This window comes from Meleagris gallopavo, chromosome 1, assembly GCF_905368555.1.
Source record: "Meleagris gallopavo chromosome 1, MGAL_WU_HG_1.1, whole genome shotgun sequence".
Lineage (NCBI taxonomy): Eukaryota > Metazoa > Chordata > Aves > Galliformes > Phasianidae > Meleagris > Meleagris gallopavo.
Genome location: NC_139404.1, coordinates 1949387 through 1962134, shown reverse-complemented (window position 1 = coordinate 1962134; position 12748 = coordinate 1949387). Strand labels below are relative to the sequence as shown.

At 46.0% G+C, this 12748-nt stretch overlaps 1 protein-coding gene and 1 pseudogene across 1 annotated transcript in view; one reads left to right on the top strand and one right to left on the bottom strand.

The window, feature by feature from the left end:
* EXOC4 (exocyst complex component 4) overlaps positions 1-12748 on the top strand; it is a 392686-nt gene that overhangs the window by 177301 nt on the left and 202637 nt on the right. The window lies entirely within an intron of this gene.
* Positions 2257-2996, bottom strand: LOC146545173 (uncharacterized; annotated as a pseudogene).

The window sequence follows — 12748 nt, the reverse complement described above, 5'->3', positions numbered from 1 at the left end:
CAGTGTTGGTTGTTTTCTAAAACCTAATTCATCTTTGATTGAATTTCAGGCAAAACAAAGCAGGAGGGATAAGGAGGTGGGGAAACCCATCTAAAAGAGATTATGGATGAACAGGTTGAAAAATGCTGCCTGACAGGTCATACTCTGAGCAATCTGATAATCCCTGCTGGAGCTGGAAGTTGTTTTGTGCATTTTGTGCACTGGCATGGACAATCCATTTCAGTTCGCTTGGGGAAAAGCCATGTTATTAGTGGGGATCATTCCGCATATTGCTGGAAAATGAATTAATTCACACCAGTGTATGCACAGATGAGGAATGAGGCTATTTTATTGTTGTAAATATATAGAGGCAGAATAGTGTTGGATAATTAAGTGGGATATGTTCTGCCTTGTCTCCGCATACAAGACTTGTAACATTTTCAAGACTTCTCAAAAGATTGGTAAAATTATTAAAATAATAAATAATAAGTGGAAAACAAGTCCATGACAGCTATATTGGAAAACATTTTGGAAGACAAATCAGCTGCATACAGTTGATCAGTCACAAAAATAGTAGCGGTTGGAATGGAGTTCAGGAGATTATCCAGTCCAGCTCCCCCTGCTACAGCAGGTTTCCTCTAACAGTCGATGTAGAACTTCTTTTGCCCTGCTGTCCACTCTCTTTTGAGTACACCCCAGGCTGCCATTGGTCTTGTTGACCACAATGACACAACCCCTCCCTGCTGTTGGAACTTTCTTCGGCAGCCTCATCAGGGTCTGGCTGTGGACATTCGGGATTTGATGTGCCTCTGAGGAACGGCTTCGCATGCGGGACTCCCCTGGCTGCCTGGGCCATTCCCCAGTGTGTGAACGCAGGGAAGCCCTCCAGATAACAGCAGGACAAGGGTAAATGGTTTGAAGTTGAAGGAGGGGAAGTTCCTTATATGGGAGTGGTGAGGTGCTGGAATAGGCTGCTCAGAGAGGCTGTGGATGTCCTGTCCATCCCTGGAGGTGTTCAGGGCCAGATTGGATGGGGCCCTGGGCAGCTTGGGCTGGTATTAAATGTGGAGGTTGGTGGCCCTGCTCCCTGTGTTGGGGCTGTTAGGGCTTCATGATCCTTGATGTCCCTTCCAACCCTGGCCATTTTGTGATTCTGTGAAACAGTCCTACCCACTCCTGTTTATACACTCCTTTAAAATATCGGAAGGCCACAGTGAGGACTCCCCAGGAGAGCAAAGGGTACCTGGGAAGGTGGGACAGACTGCGAGGCAGTCTGCTTGCTGCCCTGAGCAGGCACTCGTTTCCATTCCTCGCAATCCCCGAGATGCCCTCCTCATGTCTGACTGCTAGAGGGTAGATGATCCATGCTACATGTAGAGCATCTCCTGGTGCCTTTCCTGCAAGGATGGCAGAGTGTGACTTCACCAGTCTATGTCCCTCTCACAATCCCAGATGCTTCCCAACCGTTAGCTCCGCTGCCATTCTGAGCAGATCATCCACTTACACAGCATACAGGTGGTATCTCCTTTGCCCTTATGTAGCAGCGACAGTGCCAGGCACTCTTCACAGTCTGAGACCTGAACCCCTGCATGGACTTTGGTGCTTTCTATCTGAATCACCACGTTCCTTTTTACAACAGCTCCCTGCAGCGTGGGCACTGTGATTGCGCCTTGGTGCTATAAAGGAGCAACAGCCTGTCAAGTAATTGCTCTTCTCCATGCTGACCAGGTGCCATGGGCTGTGCTAATTATCTGCCTGCACTGACTGCCGTATCACACCCTTCTGACGTGCTACGCTGGTTTTACCCATCCTGTTCGCTGGGAAGGTGCTGAGGAGGAGAAAACCCTGTGATCCCAGTGCCTAAGTCTGCCCACCTCAGGACAAGCAGAGAAGAAGAAGCGGACAAAGAAATGTGTGTGGGACGGTTGGGTTTATTGTGTTGGACACTTGGGACTAGAGCCAGCACATGGTGTTGGCACATGGCTGCTTCCGTGCTGTATTTTCGGGGGCTGAGTGTGGGGAGGATGCTGTCTTTGACATTGGACTCAAAAGTGACTTCATGTCTAGGATACCCCCGCTGTTGGAATGGCTATCCATGTCACCATTTTGCTGGCTGATTGTGGGGAGATGTTGGCTTTCATGTTGTACCCAGGAGTGACTTCATGCCCGGGATAGCCCCTGCTGTTGAAACTGCTTCCATGCCTTTTTTTTTTCATGCTGACTCGGGGGGGTGGGAGGGGAGGAATGCTGGCTTTGATGTTGGACACAGGAGTCACTTCATGCCTGGAATAGCCCCTGCTGTTGGATTGTCTCCTGCAGCCTCCTCAGGCTGTGGACATTTGGGGCTCGTTGTGCCACTGAGGAAAGGCTTCATGTGCGGGCCTCCCTTGGCTGCCTGGGCCACTCCGCAGTGTGTGAACGCAGGGTAGCCTCCAAGGAGCTCTGTGTCACCGGTCTGGTGGTGCCTCAGGTGCAGCTGGAGATGGTGTCTGCCTTCTGCCTTGAGGTCTTCTGGTTGGGCACTGGGAACTCGGGGCCCGACCTTGCAGCGGGGAGCGGCTTCGTGTGCTGCTTGTTCTCCGCTGCCTGGGACGCCTCCTGTGTGCAGCCGCTGTGGCTGCTCTGGAGGATCCCGATCTGCCCCGTCTGGTGGATTGGTGTGAGCTGCTTTCAGCTCCTGGGGCTGCTGTACTTCTGCTGCCTCGTTGTGCTTTGTGCAGCTCAGACGCATCCTGATGGTCAGGAAAGTGTGAGCGGATTGTCCCATGTTCTGTCTCCAGCTCACTGGTCTGACTGCTGAGCACTGGCAGCTGGGAACTGCGTGATGACCCCAATGCTTCCTGGCTGCTGGGGCCGGACCTGCTTTCCTCTGGTTCCTGGGGTCTGCGGGATGGTTGCAGGCCCTCCTGGCTGGCAGTGCTGCGCCTAGCAAGCTCCGAGATGGTGCTGGAGGCTGTAAGGGGAGGCGGAAGGTCAGCAAGAGGAACCTGTAGCCCCAGGTAGGGACAGGCTGCCATCCCTCCTGGGGCAGAGAGACTCTGGCAAAGCCCTGAGCACTTGCTGCCAGGCCTTGCCTGGCCCCAGCGTGGTGCCAATGGCTGATTGCCTCTTACTGGTACCCAAGCCAGCACATCTCACAGAATCACAGAATTGTAGGGGTTGGAAGGGAACTCTAGAGATCATCGAGACCAACCCCCCTGCCAAAGCAGGTTCCCTTCAGCAGGTCGCACAGGTAGGCATCCAGGCGAGACTTGAATATCTCCAGAGAAGGAGACTCCACAACCCCCCTGGGCAGCCTGTTCCAGTGCTCCGTCACCCTCACCGTAAAGAAGTTCTTACGCACATTCGTGCGAAACTTCCTATGCTGCAGCTTATGTCCGTTTCCCCTCGTCCTGTCTCCACGTACCACTGAAAAGAGACTGGTCTCACCGCTATGGCCGCCACATCTGTCACAGTCCCACGTGGCTGTTGTGTTGCTCGGGTAGGAGCACTGTCGGTGGGTGCCCTCAGCAGCACAGGAGCTGCACAGGGTCAGCTGGCACGGCCTGGGGAAGCAAAGGGGTTGTGGCTGTGAGGACCAAGTGAGCTAAGCCTGGAAGAGCCTGGCACAGCACATCTCTGCTGCTCAGTCCTTGCTCTCGCAGCCTGTGCTGAGGCTCCGTGAGATCCCCCACGAAGCCGCAAAGAGCTGCTGCGGTAACTCACCCCCTTATATTTGCCTGCTCTCTGCCTTCAGGGCACCTGATGGCATCTGATGGTATCACAGCGCTGGTGCCTCTGGAGGAGCGATGCGTATGCACGATTGTCCTCCCGTTCTGGTGTTCTACAAGAGAAGGGAGGGAAAGTGATGAACCCCCAGTGTCCCCAGCATCAGATCCAAGGTTATCCCATCTCATCCACGCCAATGCCATTGTTAGCTTCTCCATGAAGCTGAGGCACGTGCTCATGAGGCAGCAAAGGGCCAGGCCTGCCGAGACAGTGCCTGGGCAGGCCCAGCACTTGCACCTTCTCATCTGCATGGTTTAGCAGAAGGATACCAACCTGGCTAGGATTTGGATCCCCATGGTGGACATTTCCGTGCAGAATATTGTATTCTCTCTGCAACTGGGGCACCGGAAGCACGTAGTGCCAGCACTCAATGCCTGTTGCTGCAGGAGAAGCACAAGCAGGGTGAGCGTGAGCAGTGCCTGGTTCTGCTTAGCACCAAGAGTGCCTGCAGGGTGAGGGGAGGGCTCCTACCTGGTTGCAGCCCTGGTGGGACTAGGCTTGTGTACGCACTGGGCACATCGTGGTGTGGTAGGACAAGCTGTCTCCCACAGTCTCGTGGCAGATGACGCAGGTTGTGTCTTCTGCTGGAGCTGTCACTGCTGTCTGTTGAGGGCGATGCTCAAAGGAGAAGGACCTGGGGGAAGATGGAAAGGGATGGGCACACTGAGAAGTGCTGTGAGGACAGCGGAGGAGCAGGAAGGAGCCCCAGGCCCTGGCTCTGGCAGGCTGCTGGGAGTTGACCTTGTGGGTTCCTCCCTGGCTTGGCTGCTGCTGACAGCCCTTACCTGTTCCCCAAAGTACTGGGTGATGCATTCCCCATTTGCAACGTAGGGCAGATGGAAGCTGTGTGCGCAGCTGCTCTCTGAGCATGTGATGGCAGGTCCCCTCTCACCATCATAGACACCTCCCACCAGTCCAGCATCTCAACGTTTTTTAATGCACCCCAGAATGCCATTGGCCTTTTTGGCCACAAGGGCACACTGCTGCATGGCCAACCTGTTGTCCAGGACAACCCAAGTCCCTCTCTGCAGAGCTCTTCTCCACCAGGTCATCCCCTAACCTGTACTGGTGCATGCAATTATTCCTCCTTAGATGCAAGTCTCTACACTTGCTTTTGTTAAACTTCATCTGGTTTCTTACTGCCCAGCTCTTCAGGCTGTCCAGGTCTCGCTGAATGGCAGTACAGCCTTCAGGCATGTCAGCCAATCCTCCCAACTTCGTATCATCAGCAAACTTGCTTAGGGTGGTCACTATCCTCTCATCAAGGTCATTGATGAAGATGTTGAACAAGACCGGACCTAGCACCGACCCCTGAGGAACACTGCTAGTTACAGGTCTCCAGCTGGATTCTGCACTGCCAATGACGACCCTCTGCGCTCTGCCAGTCAGCCAGTTCTCAATCTACCTGACTGTCCATTCATCTATCTCACACTTCCTCAGCTTTGCTATAATGATGTCGTGGGAGAGAGTATCAAATGCCTTGCTGAAATCAAGGTAGACTACATCCACTGCTCTCCCCCCATCCACTCAGCCAGTGACAACATTGTAGAAGGCTACCAGGTTAGTCAAGCATGACCTCCCCCTGGTGAATCATGCTGACTGCTCCTGATAACCTCCTTTTCTGCCAGTTGTCTGAAGATGGCACTCCCATATCCTTGTTTTCAAGGCCCTCCCTCCTAAGCCATTAACTTCTCTCAGCTTTTTTTTTTTCTGTTTCTGTTAAAAAAAATAAACCTGTTTCTCTGTATATTTGCGTTCCTCTAATTCTTTTGGGTTGTAGAATGTTTTACACTATTTTTTATTTCATTATTTCTTGTAAGAGGCCTGTAAGTGGGGCTGGTAAGTCTTTTCCATCTCAGGATAGGATGAGTTGAGATGCAGCAGCCTGCAGTATTGCACAACGAGCTCCATTTTTGCCAAATGCATCTCTTAGAACTCCCATTGTCTACTACTGCCATGGGTTTTTCAGTTGGAAAAAAGAAGTTGAAATGTGGGTGGTGTTGGCATTAAACAGTTTATTGGAATATAAAACCATAAATGACTGTATGTCAAGACGTGTCTTTGTCTTATTTCACTTGCTTTCTGCTTACTTGCTCTTTTTTTTTTTTCTCCTGACATTAAAACTCTAAGAAAACATGTCAGGAGAATAAAAAAAATGCACATCTGAGGCGATTTCCACTACAGGAGTTAAAATAAAGAAATCTTTCAGAAGGAAATAGTTGAAAAGTGTGCATAGCATGTAAGTAATCACAGTTCATTAGCTCTAGCATGCTTACTGGCTTTGAATTGGGGTTTGTGCTGCAGCCATGCTTTGGAAGAGCTTATATCTGCACACAGTAGTTTTAGGGAAAGCAACTAAATAGTAAATATGTAAGCTGACAAATACATTAATCAAAGTGGCTACTGCTGTGTTCCTTGGCTTGGGAAGGAAAGAAAAGGAGAAAGAAAGGTTTGCATTTTAAACAAATTCAGTACCCGAAAGACTTCACATATGTGGCTGACACGCTGATCAAATGATAAAGTAGAGTCAAATTGTACCTCAACCTTTTGTACGGCCTGTGAAACTGAAGGCATGCAGCAGTTTTTCAAGGCAGATGGAGTGTGAGCAACTAATAAATCAGGTTTTGAAACATTAAAGAACAACTTATTTAAATGCATATGGTGTTGGATCTCAGACAAGAGAGTATAGGGGAGAGTAAAAGGATTGGGCATGGGAACATCAGCAGAACAATATGTCTGTGCATCAGCTATGTGACTGCATCCAAATCAGCTTCTTGTACTGAAGCCTGGTATATAGCAATGAAGGGTGATGGCATTTAGTCAGAGGCAAGCAAGGCAGTTGTGTCAGGGAGAGATTTAGGCAGTGACTGGAACAGGTGGTGCAGTCACAAACTACTGGCAGTCCATTTGATCAGTTGAGGCCATTTTCTGTTAAATGGAAAGCTTAAATTTAAAAACAGGGAATGAAACCCTTGCTATTCCGTCCACAGCATTTTTCAAAGTAACTTTATCAAAAGAATGCTGGATTCACTATGTCTGTTCCATTCTTGGGACACTGAAACTTGGAAACATGATCATGGTCATAGAGGCCATCGGTCCCATGACTTGAATCTAGATCTGCTCTTGATCCTGCTTGGATTTCTGCAGAACATTTGTCTTTCTCTAGTGAAAGCTTGTTAGTTTGGAAGCAGCTCTGCAGCCATATCAGAGAGCACCACCTCATCACCTCTCTGCTTCTGGGAGAACTGCTGAGATCTTTTTCAGTTAAGGAAATAGTACAGAAATGAAATATGATGTACTTCATAACCTTAAAGGTCAGTTTTCGTGTTTTTTTTGTTGTTGTTGTTGTTTTTTTCCCCTTCACATTTCTTTCTTTTTAATTCTCAGCTCGCCTTTCTGTCAAAGAAGAGAAATATTGGCAGGCTAACTGACCAGATGTAAGCATGTGGTCTGTGTGATTTGGGGTGGATGTGCACTGGTGCTGGTATCTCCTGCACAGTGTTATTGCTGGTCACAAGTGATGTACAGACTGGGAGCTCCTTTCCTACCACTGCAGAGTCCTTGCCCAAGGACTGACAATCAGTGTTTTTCAAGTAGCTAGCCACCTAATTCCCACTGATTTTGGATCTCTTCTAGTGCCAGTGTCATCATCTTGCTGATCTCTGTTGGTTAGGGTAGAAGGTGCCTTCATGTTTATAAACATGAGTTCCCTACTCTTGATGGCCTAGTCTAGAAATCCCCAGCTGCCATGATTAGAAAAGAGTATGTAATTAAGCAAACATCATACAATCTTTTCTTTGTTTTCTTCAATTGCTTCTACTCTCAAATTGATATTGGCCGAAGGTTACTCTTGTCTATTTTGATGATACATAGAAATATTTTTTCCAGGTGCATTTCACCTCCCTCCCTTCTCTTGCAAGAGGGAATAGGAACCCCATGTGTGGTGTCTGTAGGCAGGTACTTTGCTGTCAGCAGCAGTAGTTAGAATCACAGAATCATTAAGGTAGGAAGATCAGTAAGATCATCTAGTTCAACCATCAACCCATCTTCACCACTAAACCATGTCACCCAGTGCCAACCTACCTTAGTTGTGTAGTGCTGTCTCCATAGCAATTTGTGGTGAAGAAGATAGAGAGAACATAAATAGGAGTAGGCAGAGCAGTCTGCTTAAAATAATCCACTAGGTGCCACTAGAAATGAAACTTCTGTTTTTTCTCTGCCATCCTAGATTGGTTGGCATTTGAAGGACTTTCCAGAAGAATTTTGTATCAGTTACTTATAAATGTCCTTTACTGTATTATTTGTAATGTTGAGTTTCAGCTCCAGATGCGTTGCTGGCTCCATAACTGCTGGTTCACAGTAGTCCAACAAGGAGGGAAGAGAACATGGCTGAGAAACAGAAAGCATTAACCTCACACTGACCTACAGTAATGGAGAATTGTTGTGTTTCAAGGCTGTCAAACAGAATTTTAAATAAAAGTATAAGGCTTCAAAGATTGTGTTTGCTCAAAGGGAAGGATCTTTGGATTTGGAAGTTTCATGGTTATTTTCTGTAGGGCTGGCATCGAAGTGCAGAGGCAACTGGGCACTTCTGGGCCTACAAGTAGATGCTGAATATTTTTTCCTTGGAATAGTTCTTGGCTTTGAGGAGAACTTGCCTAGATTCCATCATACTACTTACAGGATTGCTGGTCTAAGTGCTTGAAGCGCTCCCAAATGCTAATTTAGGGACTTTGGATTCTTCAATGGAAGGATGAAAAGTTGGGCCTGATCCTGCACCTTCCCTTTCCTCATCCCTGTAGGAAAGTTACGTGTTTTGTTTCTTAATGTGCAGAACAGCAGGCTTTCCAAAAGCAAGTATCCTAGAGTAGTTTGGAAAAGGACCTGAATGCAAGTAGGTTTGATGACTCAAGGCATGCGAAAGAACTGTGGAGAAGATAATCGTGACTGTTTCTCTATATAAATAACTTGAAGATAAATACCAATCCATTGACTCACCGCTGTGAATCAGCGTAGTGAAAACTGAACTTGGTGCTCATGTGTGGCTTTTTAAGGAGGTGTAGTTGGGAGACAATTGAGTCCTAATGTACGAAAATGAAAAAGCAAGAGACTTGGTTTATATAACCTCATACGTATTGTTCCACAGTAGCGCAGATCAATTGTTCTTTTCTATTGAGCTCTGTTTTCTAATAACCTGCTTTGCTGTCTTCAGGCTTTCTTTCCTTTGATGCTAAATGAACATTTTTATTTCCATACCCTGAAGATGATGTGGTGGTAATAGCTATTCTGTTGATCTCCCCATAATCAAGAACTTTTGGGAAGGACCGTAACACCCAATCCTTTTCTCTTATCAAAATTTGCTCTGATGCTTAGGATGGAGGAGGTGGCATTGATTAGCAAGCTGTGTTGATTGCTTGATTGTTGTGGCTTCAAAGCCTGTTTTTTGATTCTTTTTATGGCTGCATAGATTAACGTGAAGTGGCTTGCTAAGAAAGGCACTTTGATCACAGAGAGGTGCAGAAGAATTGTTCACTACGTGCCTGGAACTTGTTTAGCTGAAAAGTTTGCAGTCACAGAGAAGTAAATGAAGTTGTCCTGTGCCAATGCAGTGGAAGGAGAAGAGAGTAACTGGGGAAGATCTGACTGCATTATCTGACAGCACTCATGGTTTTTGGGTGGCTGTAGTTTCCATTGAATCTTGGTTGATATTTATTGGGTGTTTCAGGAAGGAAATTACTTATTCACTAAATGCTGTGAAAATCTTTGTTGCTGATAGGATTTAAAGTGCATTTTAAGTGTTTTCACACATAGGGTGGTGATGCACTGGAACAGGTTTCCCAAGGAGGTTGTGGATGCCCCATCCCTGGAGGCATTCAAGGCCAGGCTGGCTGTGGCTCTGGGCAGCCTGGTCTGGTGGCTGGCAACCCTGCACATAGCAGGGGGTTAAAGCTAGATGATCATTGTGATCCTTTTCAACTCAGGCCATTCTATGATTCTATGATTCTGTGTATTGGGGCTGAGGGTGAAGTGCTTTAAGACAGACCTATCTCCAAAACAGTTTGATAAGGTGTTACGGTGCTCTGCAGTGATGTAGAATACAGAAAATATATGAGATCTCACCTTCTAAAAGTATGCATAGGAGAGGCAAACAGAGCTTTCCATTGTTTTGTTTTTGTTGTGTTTGCTGTTATTGTTTTATAAATTGATAATACTTTCTTCTTTTAATTTTTTTTTTTTTATTTTAATTTGATGATAGGGAAGTTAACCTGACAGATGTGGAAATTACAGGATGTCTGTGTAATCCCGACCCCTCTCCGTAGTTCAGTCTTCTCCCATCGTGTGACAGTCCATGGTTTTAGGAGTTAACCATCACTGCATTAATTGCAAGGTTGTGAGTCAGTGCAAGGAAATTCCATGCAGTGTGTTCCAGGGCTTTATCTTTAAACGAGGAGACATAATTTGTGTGATGTGTTGCATCTAACTTAATGTCATCATTGCTGCTTTAGTGTACGAAATAGATACAGGAATACTGAAGAAGCTTAATGCATTTATAAAGCACACTGAGATGCTTTCTGAGGAATCCTGCTAATCCTTTCCACTGTTACCATGTGTTTTCAGTATGTTTTCTGAAAAGAGTGAACTGGGTAAGTGCACACGTACTTCAAATGGTGGTAGACAGCTTTGAGTAACTTAATGGCAAAAGGAATTGACCAGGCAAAAGACTGGTCAATTAAAATAAATATATAAATAGATAGATAGATAGATAGATAGATAGATAGATAGATAGATAGATAAACAAATCTTAATGCTGAAGACTGGTTTCAGTGTTTGTGTTGACTTAATGGATCAGCAAAGCATGATCTTCCTGGAAAATTCTGTGGATTTCTCAGTGTTGTCACAAATTTGCAATGCATTTTATTGACTTCTTTTGATGCTCATTAATAAAAATACCTTCCTTCTTCTCCCTTTTTTGCTGGATAGAACAGAATGCTAGTTGTTGTCTCTCCTCTCTGTCTTGGGAAGGTTCCTTGCATTTCTCTGTGATGAGAACACTTGCCATCATCACTTTGAGATCTCCAGTGTGCATAGGTTGCACTGTCCCTGAGAGGTACCGTGGGAATGTTTCTCCCAGTAAAATACCAAACAGAATGAAGAACTGGAAACAGTGTTCATGTTTGATCAGACTTTATGTGCATGCAGGGATTCTAGCTTTTTTGGTAATGTTACATTTTTTCCTGAAGCATGAAGTTTTTGGCTCCATTTCAGAAGCGTTCAACTGTGTTCCTAATGGACCAATCTGACTCCCACTCACAGTAGTATTCAGGTGGGCACACTTCATTGCTAGCACAGCATGAGGATGCCATTAACTGTATGACAAATTTCGCTTCACCTCAAAGTTTTTCTTCTCTTTTTTTGCTCTTGTAATTTATTACCAGGCAGATGAAATCAGCAAGCTGGTGCTCTTAACAAAGAATGGCTACAACAATAGTACTTTGTGACAGCTGTGAAACATTTAGGTTTTGTTCTAGTGCCTGTGACACATGGCTGTTATAATTTCTTGCCTCAAACTAAAGAAAAACCCTGCAGTCCAAATGAAGGAATTGTGTAATGTGGTGTTGCTGAATGATATATGCTCAGTCCCAATGGTTGTTGGAGTGCTGTGTGCATAGTGATGTTGTACATCATTGAGCATGGATGGTTAGTCCTGTAGTCAGTGCTTATACTGAACTGTCATGACTGTAAAGTTGGGCACTTACAGTTTAAAATCTTCAATGCTAACTGGGAAGTGGGCTTTACAGTTCCTTTTCCTTCGTGCAGTGGAAAGTTTTCTTCTCTTGTAGTCTGCTCATGGGGATATGGCATTTATGTGGGAGAGCCCAGCAATACACAGTTTGCTTACTTAGCTTACGTTTGATCCATGCACCATGCAAACTGCTTGTCTGATAATCACCTTGGTAAGGAACCGAAGAAGGGGTGTTTTTCCCCTCTTCTGTCATTTCCTACCTGTTTTTCACTGGAACAGGTTGCTCAGAGAAGCTGTGGATGCCCCGTTCTTGGAGTCATTCAAGGCCAGCTGGATAGGGCCCTGAGCAGACTGATCTGATAGTTGGCAGCCCTTCCCATGGTGGCGGGACTGGAACTAGAAGATCTTTAAGTCCACTCCAACCTAAGCTATTTGATTGTTTGTGATTCTCTGCAGCCAACTGGCACAGAGCCATTGGTTTCTTCTCAGGTTGGATGAATGGCAGTTCACCTCCATGCAAGAAATGGAGCAAACCAGTAAGGATGGTAGGATATTAAGAGTATATTTCTATGAAAGTACCTGTTAGGTCTGCAGCTCAGGAGTTGGTCTGGGACATGATCTGCACCAATGGGGCTGTGCTCATGTTGGCTGCATAGGTGTAGTGAAGGATCCTTAGGGTTACAATAGCAGCATCGAGGAATATAAGGCTGCTGATGCTAGCAAGAACTCTTGCAGTGCTGTGTTGTTGGTATTTACAGGATATCATTGGGGATAAGATTTACATCTCAGTGGTTGGATGTAAAATATTTTACTGCAAACAGAATTTCTTTTCCTTGTGGCATACACCTACATATGGAACATTCATTATTATTAATTGAAAGCTAAGAGCAGAGAAGGTAAAAAAGCAAATTTTTCAGTCAGTGCTGGTGTACTGTTCTTCTCAAATCTTACATAACCAAACAGATGAGACAGATGGCTTTATTCCTTGCTATGGAGTTCATCCCAGTCAATAATATTGATTAGCACAGGGTGACTTGGTGTAACGAGAATAACACCCCTTCCTTAATTTGAGCCTGGATTTCTCGCTTCCTGCCTCAGTAGTTCACGCTTGGATGAATTCCTCAATATGTCAGCTTAGACACAGACCTTCCCACCCCTGGTATCGCAGGGTCTGACATTAATAGGGGAAATGAGTAATTTTCTTTTCCTACAACTTGTGCCTAACTTTTTCGAATGTTGAGTTCCTAAACTTTTTTT